The 12,827-nt window shown below is 45.2% G+C and overlaps 1 protein-coding gene across 5 annotated transcripts in view; it reads right to left on the bottom strand.

The window, feature by feature from the left end:
• LOC127007167 (hexosaminidase D-like) overlaps positions 1 to 12,827 on the bottom strand; it is a 58,851-nt gene that overhangs the window by 10,297 nt on the left and 35,727 nt on the right. The window contains exon 1 of one of the 5 annotated variants that reach the window (XM_050877881.1): positions 11,294 to 11,661. The exons of 3 other annotated variants lie outside the window; for them this stretch is intronic. The gene's annotated coding sequence lies outside the window, so the exon portion shown is untranslated. Of the gene's footprint in view, positions 1 to 11,293; positions 11,662 to 12,827 lie in introns of those variants that run through there. One more of the 5 variants, XM_050877883.1, reaches the window with a different exon arrangement.

Genomic DNA, 12,827 nt, shown 5'->3' on the forward strand with positions numbered 1-12,827 from the left:
ACAGGTAGGTAGGTAGGTAGGTAGATAGATAGTGGTAGAGCTAGACAGACAGGGAGGAGACAGGGGAGGGAAGGGAGTCGGGCAAGGGAGGGGAGGGAGAACACTAAGACCGGAGTAACTAAGGGAGGTAAACTGTATTAGGAGACGTTCATGCTTTTGTAGGCTAAGGACACCCACCAACACCATCACCACCACAAGCTTGTATATCGGAGAGGAGAGGGGTTGGAGGGTACGTGTGTGTGTGTGTGTGTGTGTGTGTGTGTGTGTGTGTGTGTGTGTGTGTGTGTGTGTGTTATTACATCTGCTCAATCTGCTCTTCTCTTCCTGGTTCTCGAAGTAATGACACAGTTTTCCTATTATACATGTGAGAGAGAGAGAGAGAGAGAGAGAGAGAGAGAGAGAGAGAGAGAGAGAGAGAGAGAGAGAGAGAGAGAGAGAGAGAGAGAGAGAGAGAGAGAGAGCACCTTCGTCCCCTCAAGCACCTACTTTCTCCATGACGAAGCAGAAATTTCACGCGTTTCTTGTGTTTTCCGTCCACACACACACACACACACACACACACACACACACACACACACACTACAAGCATTATCGTTCACAGTTTAACAATACAATTTCGGGCGAGATCCGGCCTTGATTTTTTTCTTGGCCACAAATTGGATTCGAATTCCCGTAAAACCTCCGTAAAATTCCCTTTTTTCCCCGGAAGTGTAAGTGGGAAAGGGGGCAGGAGGGGAAAGGGGTGATTATGACCTTGAAGGGATAGGGGGACAGGGGAACAAGGGCATATGGCGTACGAGGGGAGGAGAGGACGGGGGAAGGGGCAAGAGCAAGCCATAAAAACGTGCTGGGGGAGAGGAGGACGGGGTAAGAAAAGCGGGAATCTGGTGGCAACGATGGTGGTGGTGGTGGTATGATCAGGAGACTGGCACCTCCCTGAGTCGCTGAGCCGTGGATGATAAACTAACCACGTAATCCTTCAGTAATTATTCTCCGTACTTCCCCGCAATAAGTACTCACGACGCTGGAAGCATTACTCCAGTGTAGGTTCCATATCCTTAAATGTATCAGCCTCCCATTACTACTATTTTCCATGGCCACATTGATGATTAACCGTTTTTTTATGGGTGTTTTTCCCGTTCAAGAGTTAGAGGCTGTGTAAAAAAAAAAAAAATAGCACTAGCACCACAATACAGTCCATCAATATCCCAAGGACTTCTACGAGAGGCTTTTCAAACAGGCGAACAGCGGTGCCGATACGTTTGAGAATACGGGTCCAGAAATACGGCCAGCAGTCATTGGTTCTTGTTATTAGCAGCGCCAGGAGTGCCGTTGCGTCTTGACTCTTCTCGGCCACTCCGCTATACAAACACCCGCCGCCCGTGTGTACAGGTTTTCCAGCCAGCCAGTCAGCGCGGATCGTGGAAAGTTGGAAAGTTTCGTTTAGTCGGCGCAACATCTGTGGTCATATGCCGGAGAGAGACAGAAGGGGAAGGAATTATAGGAGAAGGGAACAGATCCCAGGAGACGGGGCGCGGATCGTGGCTGAGATCATATTATAGACAAGTCTGCTTAGTCATGGCCCGCAGAATGCCATCACGCAATTATTGTTCTTGGGGAAATTATTCTACCGTGTTCATTTTGAAAGTGTTATATAAAAGTATGATCAGAAGCTTAGGTTATTGTAAGAATACGTGAAATAATAATGTAATCCCTATCCGAGCTGGCTGGCAAAGCTGCGCCTGCACCTTAAGCCTTTGTCCGCCCGAGGCTCTGTGGAATTGTTGTTTAATGTAATTTCTCGTGGCTTAGCCTTGGATTTAATTTCCTTCCTCTCCGACGTCTGCACAATTAATGAGTTAAATTATTATGAGAATAATTGTACGACACTTCTCCTCCTCCTACTACTACTACTATTGCTACTACTACTACTATTACTGTTACTACTACTATTACTTCTACCACTATTATACTGCTGCTGATGCTGAACTGAGAGCTAGCATATGACTTTCATTTATTTAACCCTGTATGACCGGTATTATCATCTACTCTTTCTTTTTTCCATTCTTGCCGCAGCTCGCTCATTAAAAGAGAAAATCGTAACGGGACATTCAGGCTTTCAGCATCTAAAAAAAAAGGTAGCTTAAAAGGGGCTGGTCCCAAGGGTGTGTTGAGGCCGTCATTAAGCCCTGCGTGGCGGTGCGGGGCCCGGCGCTGCTTACTTAAAGGGACACCACCGGCACCTGCCCTGCGTGCGGGTGTCACCGGGGTCAGGCACGATGGAGACGGGCGCTGGACACTCACTCCTCACCCCTAAGAGAACAGCGGACAGCAACCTTCAAGACTACGAAAAAGAAAACGAATAGAAATAGAATAGTCAGAGAAACAGCGGAGAGCAACCGCTCAAGAAGAGGAAAAAGAAATAGGAATAGAAATAGGAAGAAAAAGGACTAAAAATAGAAATAAAAATAAGAATAGAATGGGTAGGCGGTGGCTGTTTGGTTATAGTAAAGGAAACCGCAAAAGGGAGGCCTTAGCATTGTTTCAGTCCACGGGCCACTCGCCTTCTTTGGGTACTATGTTGCTGTGACGGCGATAACTTGGTAATGTTCTTTTAATTTCAAATGTTATCGAAGGTTGACAGCAGTTATTTTGGACTAGCAAAGATTTGTGGACCATCATTTGTTAATCCACTACCTACGGCTAGAAGAGTGGAAAGTTCTGATTGACATGTAATAAGAAGTACTGTTTAAGCAAAGTTAGTCATAATCAACGTGCCACTGGATAGTTACGTAAATTGGATCGTTGGATTACTCATTATCACTTCTACTATTCTCTTCAAACAGTACACAGTTACTATGCACCAAACAAAAGAACAACCATTCCGCCACCGAGCACACAAAGCCCCCGGCGGTGTATGTGGGGCGGGTCTCATAAAAGAAAGAACTATTGCGCAACTACCGCCAGACAACGCAATGGTGACACGCCTAAGATCCTGGCGATACGGTACACGACTTTCTCTCACAATAAGAGCCTGTGTGGTGATACGGTACACGGCTCTGACTCTCTAGCTCGCTCTCTTGGTAACATACAACGAGGTACAGAGAGCAAAGTGGAAGTGCTGCAAGCTAAGACACATAATTATAATGGTCGGTATTCTGAGACGCTTCCGCCTCTCACATCAGAAGACTAATCTGATTCTAATGAGTGTTTTCTTTCGTTCATGGTAAAGAAGAAAGGTCAAACTAATACCAGGGTCATAAAACTAACCCTGGAAATGCCCGACCCCCCTACGAAAGCCTTGTCAAATGTGTGTACTTGGGCACGGAAAGGTTTTACTAAATGATCCTATTATATAAAAGCTGTTAGTTCCCCGTTGTGTATACTCAGCCGCCACGATCCTTTCCTTTCCCCGCAGTTCGTCGCCTCGCCCACTTACTTCCCGTCCGTCCGTTTTCCTCTCGGTTAAGATAATATTGGCCACGTAACGGTCTATGGTTGGTTGCGGTGTGTACGTTCTTACTTACTTCCCGTCCTCCTCCTCCTCCTCCTCCTCCTTGTAGTTATTGTGACTCCGCTGGGAAGGGAGTTTACTGTAGTCGCTGCCGCTATTTTTAATGCTGATTGTTTTAGTGATTAGACGGTGAGCTGATGCTGTGATTGTACACTACTTTTGTTATTGTTGTTGTACTACCACCACCACTACCACTACTGCTGCTACCAGGCTTCGACCACAATAGCCACCTTTTGTGAGAGTCGGTCGGTCGGTGGGTTGGTCGGTCGCCTAGTCACACCTGGCCCCGACACAGTCACTTATAATAGTACTCCCGGGCCGCGGCTGTCCACTTTTATTATAGCGCTGTGCCTCGAGAACTAGGCCGCGGGGAGGCTTAACTATACAGCTGTCGTGTCGGCGGATGTGCGGGGCGGCGGCGGCAACAAGGCAAGGTATGGCTGGGATGGGAGTGTGTGTGGTGCGAGGTTTGGACAGAGTGAACTACTGGAAGCTGTTTAATAAGCTGCTTGTAAAGGGAACTCCTGGGTACATTGTCAAGCTCTTAATGTACTGGTACACAACCCAGGAATTTGCTGTAAAATGGGGGGCTTCCACTTCGCTGTCATTTAAGACAGCCAATGGTATCCAGGGAGGGATCCTGTCTCCCTACCTGTACAACGTCTACACAGATGATCTCACTGCCGCTCTGCGTGACACAGGCACAAGCTGCCACTTACATGATAGGTGCTTCAGCTCGCTGAGTTATGCTGATAACATGGTACTGACGGTGCCCACAGTGGAGGCTCTGAAGGACCTTATTGGAGTGCGTCAGACGTATGCTGCCACGCACAATATTGTCTACAACACCACCAAGACAGAATGCATGGTAGTGCCGCCGCCACACTTCAGGGTGGACTACCAGACATCAGCGTGGCTAAGTGGGAGTGCACTTACATTTGTGGATAGATTCACATACCTGGGCCATGTCATCAACAGGGAACGGACCGATGATGATGACATCAAGAAGCAGACCACCAAGCTCACAGTCATTGGCAACATGCTGCTGAGGAAATTCTCCTTCTGCAGTACGGAGGTAAAGCTGGAGTTATTCAGGAGCCACTGCTACTCTCTCTACTGCAACTCGCTGTGGTCGCGGTATAGGGCTGCCTCCATGAACCGTCTTAGGGTCTGTCATAACGACAACCTCAAGCGGCTTCTGGGGCTTCCTAGATGGACTAGCTCATCCCCTGGTCTTCACCGGGCACGGGATGAACTGTCATGCTGTGCTGCCTCGCCACGCCGCGTACAGTATGAGGAGTAGAGTGGAACAATCTGGGAACTCCATCATCACCTCCGTCAGACAGAGCTCGGCCTATGTATGTGGATCTATGCGGCGGGAGTGGCTGGGCCTTCTGTACGTGTAGATTGTGCATAAGTGTGCCGTGCACACGCATATATAATTATAAAGCTGTCATCTATTTAAGTGTATATGTATCTCGATTTTTGTTCTCGTTCATTTATTTGTCCTGTTCTTTATATATGCCAATGGGCGAAATAAAACTATTATTATTATTATTATCATTATTATTATTATTATTATTATTATTATTATTATTATTATTATTATTATTATTATTATTATTATATTTTTTTTATATTACCCGAAATCAAGGAAGGCAGTTTTCGGTTTGGCACAGCACAACCCTATTGACCTATACTAAAACTGTACTGATAATAAGACCGGTGTGCATATATCCTGTCTCCTAGTATTTGGGGATCTATTACTGAAGAAGCAGCTGCGATCATGTATACCCAGCTCTTCACATTACGGGGTCGAGTGAGAGAAAGAGCGAGGAACAAAAGAAGAGAGGAGAGGAGACAAGAGGGAAAGGAAGGAGAGAGAGGATGCGCAAGGAACAAGAGGGAAGAGGAGATGAGGCAAGAGGGATGAGGAGGGAAGAGAGGAAGCGCGAGGAACAAGAAGAAAGATGAGAGAAAGCGAGAAGGATAAGGAGGCAGGAGGAAGAATCATGAGGAACAACAAGGAAGAGGAAAGAGAAGAGGGTAGAGAGGAAAAGCGAGGAACAAGAAGAAAGAGAAACAAAGGATAAAGAGCCAAGAGGGAGGAAAAAAGGAGACAAAAATAAAGGAGAAAGGATGCAAGAGTAAAGAGGAGAGGAGGCAACAGGGAAAAGGAGGGAGAGTGTCTGGAGAAGGCAGGCAGACTCTTGCTCAACACTCTGACCTCTGGCGGCCTTCACCAACACTGATATGGCCCAACTTGATCCAATCGTGCCTGACAGTCTGAATGTATTTACGTTTATTGCGCTGTCAAGGGTAACACACACACACACACACACACACACACACACACACACACACACACACACAAACACACACACACGGTCGGCATCTGTTGTTGTGTCTGTCTAGTAGGTAAAGGAGGCGAACGGCGTTAATTGGTTCATTGGCCTTCAGTAAAAAATAAGTAACTCTAGAATGAATAAATAAAGAATGAATCTTCCGGCGCCTGATATGAAAGTTTAAATCTTTTCTTCCTCCTCCTCCCCCTCATCATCATCATCATCATCATCATCATCATAATAATAATTACGTTAAATGCCAACCAATTTAATAATGATTGGTGTTATCTAGCGACGGAGGGGAGAAGGGAGAGAGAGAGAGAGAGAGAGAGAGAGAGAGAGAGAGAGAGAGAGAGAGAGAGAGAGAGAGAGAGAGAGAGAGAGAGAATAGAATGGAATAGAATTTATTTCCATTATTACAATGGTTATTCTTGACATATATCATATAATCAATTAGAGTTATAACAAAAGTCCCATACAATGTGGCCAATGAAGTTTAGCCAGACGTGTTAAAAACTAAATTTAGGCACAGAGAGCTAATAAGTAACAGACCATAAAGCAACAGTGCTGAGTCAAAATAAAAACAAAAAAGATTTAACAGGGCGAAGCCTATCACAGTCAGATGTAAAAAAAATAAAATCATATATGGGACCAAAAACTAAAAATTGAATAAAATTAGATATGCCGATGAGAGAGAGAGAGAGAGAGAGAGAGAGAGAGAGAGAGAGAGAGAGAGAGAGAGAGAGAGACGCCATGTGCGACGAGGGGAAAATAAAAAGTGGGTGAAGCGACGCGTCCTTGAACCCTCCAACTTGGGAGTCGCCGATCCAAGCAGAGCAGGTGTGTGTGTGTGTGTGTGTGTGTGTGTGTGTGTGTGTGTGTGTGTGTGAGAGAGAGAGAGAGAGAGAGAGAGAGAGAGAGAGAGAGAGAGAGAGAGAGAGAGAGAGAGAGAGAGAGAGAGGAACTGCAGATCTGGCACAAACCACAGTTACTGCAAGATAGCTGAAGCAGAAAACATGACTTCAGACTTACAGAGGGGGAGCGCGTGAGCTGCGAGGCCCTGGGCGAGGAGGCTTGGAGGAGGGAGGGAAGGGTGGAGGGAAGGCAGGGTGGAGGGAAGGCTGGCTGGAGGGAAGGAAGGTTGTGTACAGGGGTGGTGCTGGTGGTATAGACAAAGGCAGAGAGAGGTCAGTAAGGCCCGTATTATTCAGACGCTTTCAGCTCTCACAACAAAATTATTCAACATTTCCAAAGGTCACAAAGGAAATTAGTCGAGTTCTCGGGAGGTTTTATTTTCACGTTCGTGGTGTAGACGCTTTGTCAAGCTATCACTAGGCTCTTAAAACTACCAATGGAAATATCAACATCATAACCTCTGCGGAAGCCTTACCAAAAGTCAATGTGTGAGTCCCTCAGAGTCTATTAATACGGACTTTTAAGTTTCTATGCCCCAGTGGTTCTCTTTACGATGCCTATTTCGCTCGGATCGTAGGGTGGGCGAGGCGACGCACCCCCCAGCGTATGCCCCCATTGACTGATTGACTGATGGAGAGATTCAGTGATAAAGGATAGATAAAAGTGACGCACAACTCCAAACATTGAAAAGCTAGTTAATGAGAAAGGAATAAAAATCTCTTCCGTGTGAATAAAAGTTCATCACATTTCAGGAAAAAAAAAATAACTATCCAGTCTAAATCTCAAAATCCTGTTCGAAGTCTATTTTTAGTAACTCAAAAAATATCGCTGTGTACTATTTATCAATTACCCCAAAAAAAATGTTGAGTACTTTTTTTTTATCAGTTCTCAGAAAGGAAACGGTTCACATTTTATTATTTTTATCGGGCTGGTGTGGTCCGTGGACTGAAACGAGTCATAACAACCGATGCCGCCGCGGGGGTCACACGGTTCCCTGCCCCATTTAGATAACAGAGAGAGGAACGCAACCTTGTACCCGCCGCCCCGAGCACTGCAAACTAACGTACGGATTCAGCAGTTATTCGCGGCCGAGGATATTTTAGATAGTACGAGTCTGAGGGGAAAGGAAAAAGAAGAGAGAAAAAGAAGGAACACAGACGTGCCGTTGTGTTTAGCGTCGGTGTTAGAGAAAGTGGGAATATAAACCTGTATACCTAAGAGCGTTTTAAAATAATACGTCTATTGAACCTTTGTTTGTGGGTGAAGGAGTTTAAGATAAGGTGAGTCTGAGGAGATGAGAAAAGAAAGAAAGGAACATGAACGCTGTTGGTGTGAATAAAAATGGGACCTGGAAACCTATCAAAATAACACGCCAAGCCAGTTTAACTTGTGTTTGTGGGCGAGTGTGTTATGGAGACGCAAGCCTGGAAAGAGAGGAAAATAAAGAAACAAGGAAGAGTGTGGACGCCGCCGTGTTGCGCGTTGGTATTAGAAAAAGAAAGGTATATAAACTCGTACCTGGAAGCGATTCAAAATAACAAGCCAACTTAGCTCTTGTTTGTGGATCAGTGAATCTAGAAAGAAAATAAGGAGAAAGAAAAGTTGAAGGAAAGAAACGCAGCTTGCACGACTTGCAACCTCGAAGCATTTCAAAATAACACGCGGATTTGACCCTTGTTTGTGGGCGAGCGTGGATGTTTCAGACAGTGTGCGAGTCCGGAGAAAAATAAAAGGAAAAGGAAAGAATAATAAAGAAAAATTAACGCAACTATCACGACTTGTAATCTCGGAGCATTTCAAAATAACAAGCCGATTTGACCCTTGGGCGAGCGAGGTTGTTACAGATAGCGTGCGAGTCCGGAAATAATGAAAAATATAAAAGAATAAGAAACGTAACTAGTCGGACTTGTAACCGCCGAGCATTTCAAAATAACGCAACGATTCAACCCTTATTTGTGGTCGAGAGAAGATGTTTCAAATGCTGTGTGCGTCCAGAGAGCAAGGGAAATAAAAAGAAAGAATAATAAAGAAAAAAGAAACGCAGCTAACATGACTTGTAACCACCGAGCATTAAAAAATAACACGCCGATTCAACCCTTATTTGTGGTCGAGAGAGGATGCTTCAGATAATCTGCGACTCCGGAGAAAAATAAACGCAAAGGGACAGAATGACGAAAAGAAACGCAGCTAGCACGACTTGTAACCTCGAAGCATTTCAAAACAGCATCACCAATTCAACTCTTGTTTGTGGGCGGAAAAGGATGTTTCAGGCAGTGCACGTCCGGGGAGGAAGGAAAATGAGAAGAATTAGTAAAAGAAGAAAAAAAAGAATCAGCTAGCCCGACTTGTAACCTCGAAGCGTCTCAAAACACTCGATTAAACCGGTACTTGTAGGCGGGCAAGGATGTTTCAGATAGTGCAAGTCCGGGGAGGAAGGAATATGAAGAAAATGAAAAATAAAGAAAAAAAACGCAGCTAGCACGATTTGTAACCTCGAAGCGTCTCAAAACACTCGATTTAGCCTTTATTTGAGGGTGGGCAAGGATGTTTCAGACTGTGTAAGTCCGGGGAGCAAGGAAAATGAAGAGGAGAATAAAAAATCACCTCACCAGACTGCCGTGGCGAGCTGTGACCTGGAAACTCAACGAGAACAGTTTTCCACACTTGGTGAAGAGAGCCGCGAGGAGCACCACCAACAAGCTTTCTTTTTCGTGATTCACTGGAGTGGCAAAGAGAACGAGGTGGGGTTTTGTTCTTCGTCTGTTGAGGAAGGGAAGAGAAGAGGGTAGCGGTGCACTGAACAAGGAAAGAGGACTGAGTTGAACCAGGAAAAAGGAGAGAAGAGGGTAGAGTTGCATTGAACAAGGAAAGAGGAAAGAGAATGTAGAGGTGCAGTGAAAAAAGAAAGAGAAAAGAAGGTGCACTGAACAAGGAAAAAGACAAGGGTAAAGGAGGAGGAAACTGAGTCAAAGGTAAAATAAAGAAAAAAAACGAAAGTAAAACAAGAAAAGTAGTAGAAAGAACAGACTTCACGATGAAATGTGAACAAGGAAGGAGGATTGTGAGATGTGGTAAGATGAGGGAATCGAGGAATATGCAGGCAGGAGAATGAGTGAGAGGAATAATAATAAAGAAGAAAATAGAACGCAGTAATACAGGAAAAAAATAAATGAAAGAACACGATTTAGGATTAAACAAACAAGGAAAGAAGCTTGTTAAGTGTGGTACGATGAGTAAGATGTTGGTATAGGAAACTGAAACGTATGACGATGAAGAAAGAAACAGAAGCAGAAAAACAGGAAAATAAGAGTAGATGAAAGGTCAGGATATGATATGGTGAAAAGGGCATGCATGTGAAAGGGCAAAAGGCCGCTAGAGACAAACAATGCGTGTGTGGCTATTTCAAGGAGCTGATGAATGAAGTTGAATAACGGAAGGGGATGCAGCAGCTAGCCATTATGTCACCTTTGAGAATGGAACCACAATAATCTCACGCTTAGGTTACACGATAGGTAGAGGAGTAACCAGCTTGTGGCCGTGTCCCTTACTGAACAGCTCGCACCACAGACTGTGCCGAGCTTCTCAACACTCCCTTTGTAGCCAGCAAGCCCGCCTGCCAACCTCAGTCTCTCCCTCTCATACCTCGAACATCACTCACTCCCCCTCGTGTACCTCGTCCCTCCCTGCGCTTCATACAAGTTTGTTAATATGGCGGATCAGAAGCCTGTCAGCAGCGCAAGGGACTTCAAGCGACGCCTAGTGTTCGTGGAAGGTTTAGACTTGGAGTAACGCAGTGGAAGTAAGCTAGTACGGGGTGTTATGCAACCAACCCTCAAGTGAGCACACACACACACACACACACACACACACACACACACACACACACACACTCACACACACACACACTCTCTCTCTCTCTCTCTCTCTCTCTCTCTCTCTCTCTCTCTCTCTAAGCATAATTACATAACATCCTCTTTATATATGATTAAACCGTAGAATAATAAGCATCCCCATTCTTCTTCTTCTTCTTCTTCTGAGAGAGAGAGAGAGAGAGAGAGAGAGAGAGAGAGAGAGAGAGAGAGAGAGAGAGAGAGAGAGAGAGAGAGAGAGAGAGAGAGAGAGAGAGAGAGAGAGAGAGAGAGAGAGAGAGAGAGACAGAGAGAGAGAGAGAGAGAGAGAGAGAGAGAGAGAGAGAGAGAGAGAGAGAGAGAGAGAGAGAGAGAGAGAGAGAGAGAGAGAGAGAGAGAGAGAGAGAGAGAGAGAGAGAGAGAGAGAGAGAGAGAGAGAGAGACCTGAACCCTCCCCCCTTTCATACTCGTGACTCGCCACCTGCAGCCCCCGCACCCTCTTAAAACCTGTCCAGTGCATCAGCCATATAAAGCTACGTAGAACTCGTGACTGGATTAGCACAGAAATATTACACTTAACATGTATTTTCCTTACTTCGCGAACATATTTGAATGATACACGAGTCAGCCTGATCTGTCCCCGTAAAGATAGTTAACATTTAAATATTTACCTGTCGCTGTGTATCTGTTATGATGCGGCAGCCGTGGATGGACTGAGAGAAAGTCTACCAATGCAACACAACAGTCTGATATGCCTTCGTATTAACTCATGTCCCATGGTGTTGAGAGAAGGGGCGCCACTGACAATAACACAGAGATAAGCACCGATATGAGTTTCCGCTCAGTGAAGGTTAGGCGAAGGCATCATCGCCCCAAGCAGCTTCCCTACCTCATGACTATTAGCTGGGTTCCGTCGAGACGCTTCCCTTGCCGCGCCCCACCGACCGGCCGACCGAACGTTTCAAGATGCTAACGTTTTCCTGACATTTAAGACAACGATTCTAGAGGAGAGTATGAAGACACCTCGGGCAGGAAGTTAATTGTGTCTTTTTCGCTTCTTCTATTGTTTAAAAGACGGACACACACAGTTAGCAAGTTGATTGGTTAGTTATCTAGCACTTGTTAGTCGACAAGAAGAACTTAGCTTACATGAACAGAACACACACACACACACACACACACACACACACACACACACACACACACACACACAGAACGGATACTGTCACAATGTCCTAATGTTACGTCATCACAAATACAGCATTTACACACCACATCATATTTTTATCGGCGTCGCTGACACCGATCATCAGATTGTCCATCTTAGTGTTGTTGTTGTTATTCTCTTCAAGTTGTTTTCCTGGCTTACCCATGCATTGTAGACATGACATTGTATAATAACATTTGTTAGCCCTGATGAACCCTACAACATGGCATTAAAAAACAAAGTCAGCTGTTTCTTTCTTTTTTTTTTTTTTACGTCTTGGCTTGTGGCGCCGGTAGGCCATCAAAGTAGGGCTTGAAGGTCGGACCCAGCCCGTTGTGGCGCAGTCAAGTGTTTATAGTGGCGCCATCTTTACTTTTCAGCATTTTCCATTTTAGACCCCTAGTTGCATAATATAAATTGTTGGGGGGGTGTTGGAGGGTCATGCGATGCCGATCTAGAACAGTTTTTGTGCTATTAACACTTGTTCTTCCTTTCTCCACTCATCACAACCACTGATTCCTCCTCTCTCCCTGCCCCCTCCCCTCGCATTGTTGTCTCCTGCCCGGGTTAGTAGAGCGGAAGGTTAGCGGAAGGAAGGAAAGTAGAGGAAACAGACCAAGAACGAAGGAAGGTATGCATGCGGGGCTTTAGAACTCCAGGAGGTAACAATCAAGCAACATTTTTTGAGAACACTCACTCACTCACTCGCTCGCTTGACTTGCACGGGAATAAAATAAAAATAAAAATGAACCCTGAGGGAACAAACGAGTTAACTTTTATACGATGAAACCCTTTTGAACTAGAGTTGATGTAGTGTTGCGGTTTTCAGAGTTTCCTTATACAGCGCCCTGGTTTTTGCATGAAGCATTATCCTCGCGACCTGTATGTTGTATGCATTATGAAAGCGTAAGGGTCGTATTTTTAAACATTTCGTCGCCCAAGTTCACGTATTTGACAAGGCTTTCGAAGGAGTTTGTGGCATTTCTAGGGGTAGTTTC

This window comes from Eriocheir sinensis, chromosome 34 (genome assembly GCF_024679095.1).
Source record: "Eriocheir sinensis breed Jianghai 21 chromosome 34, ASM2467909v1, whole genome shotgun sequence".
Classification (NCBI taxonomy): domain Eukaryota; kingdom Metazoa; phylum Arthropoda; class Malacostraca; order Decapoda; family Varunidae; genus Eriocheir; species Eriocheir sinensis.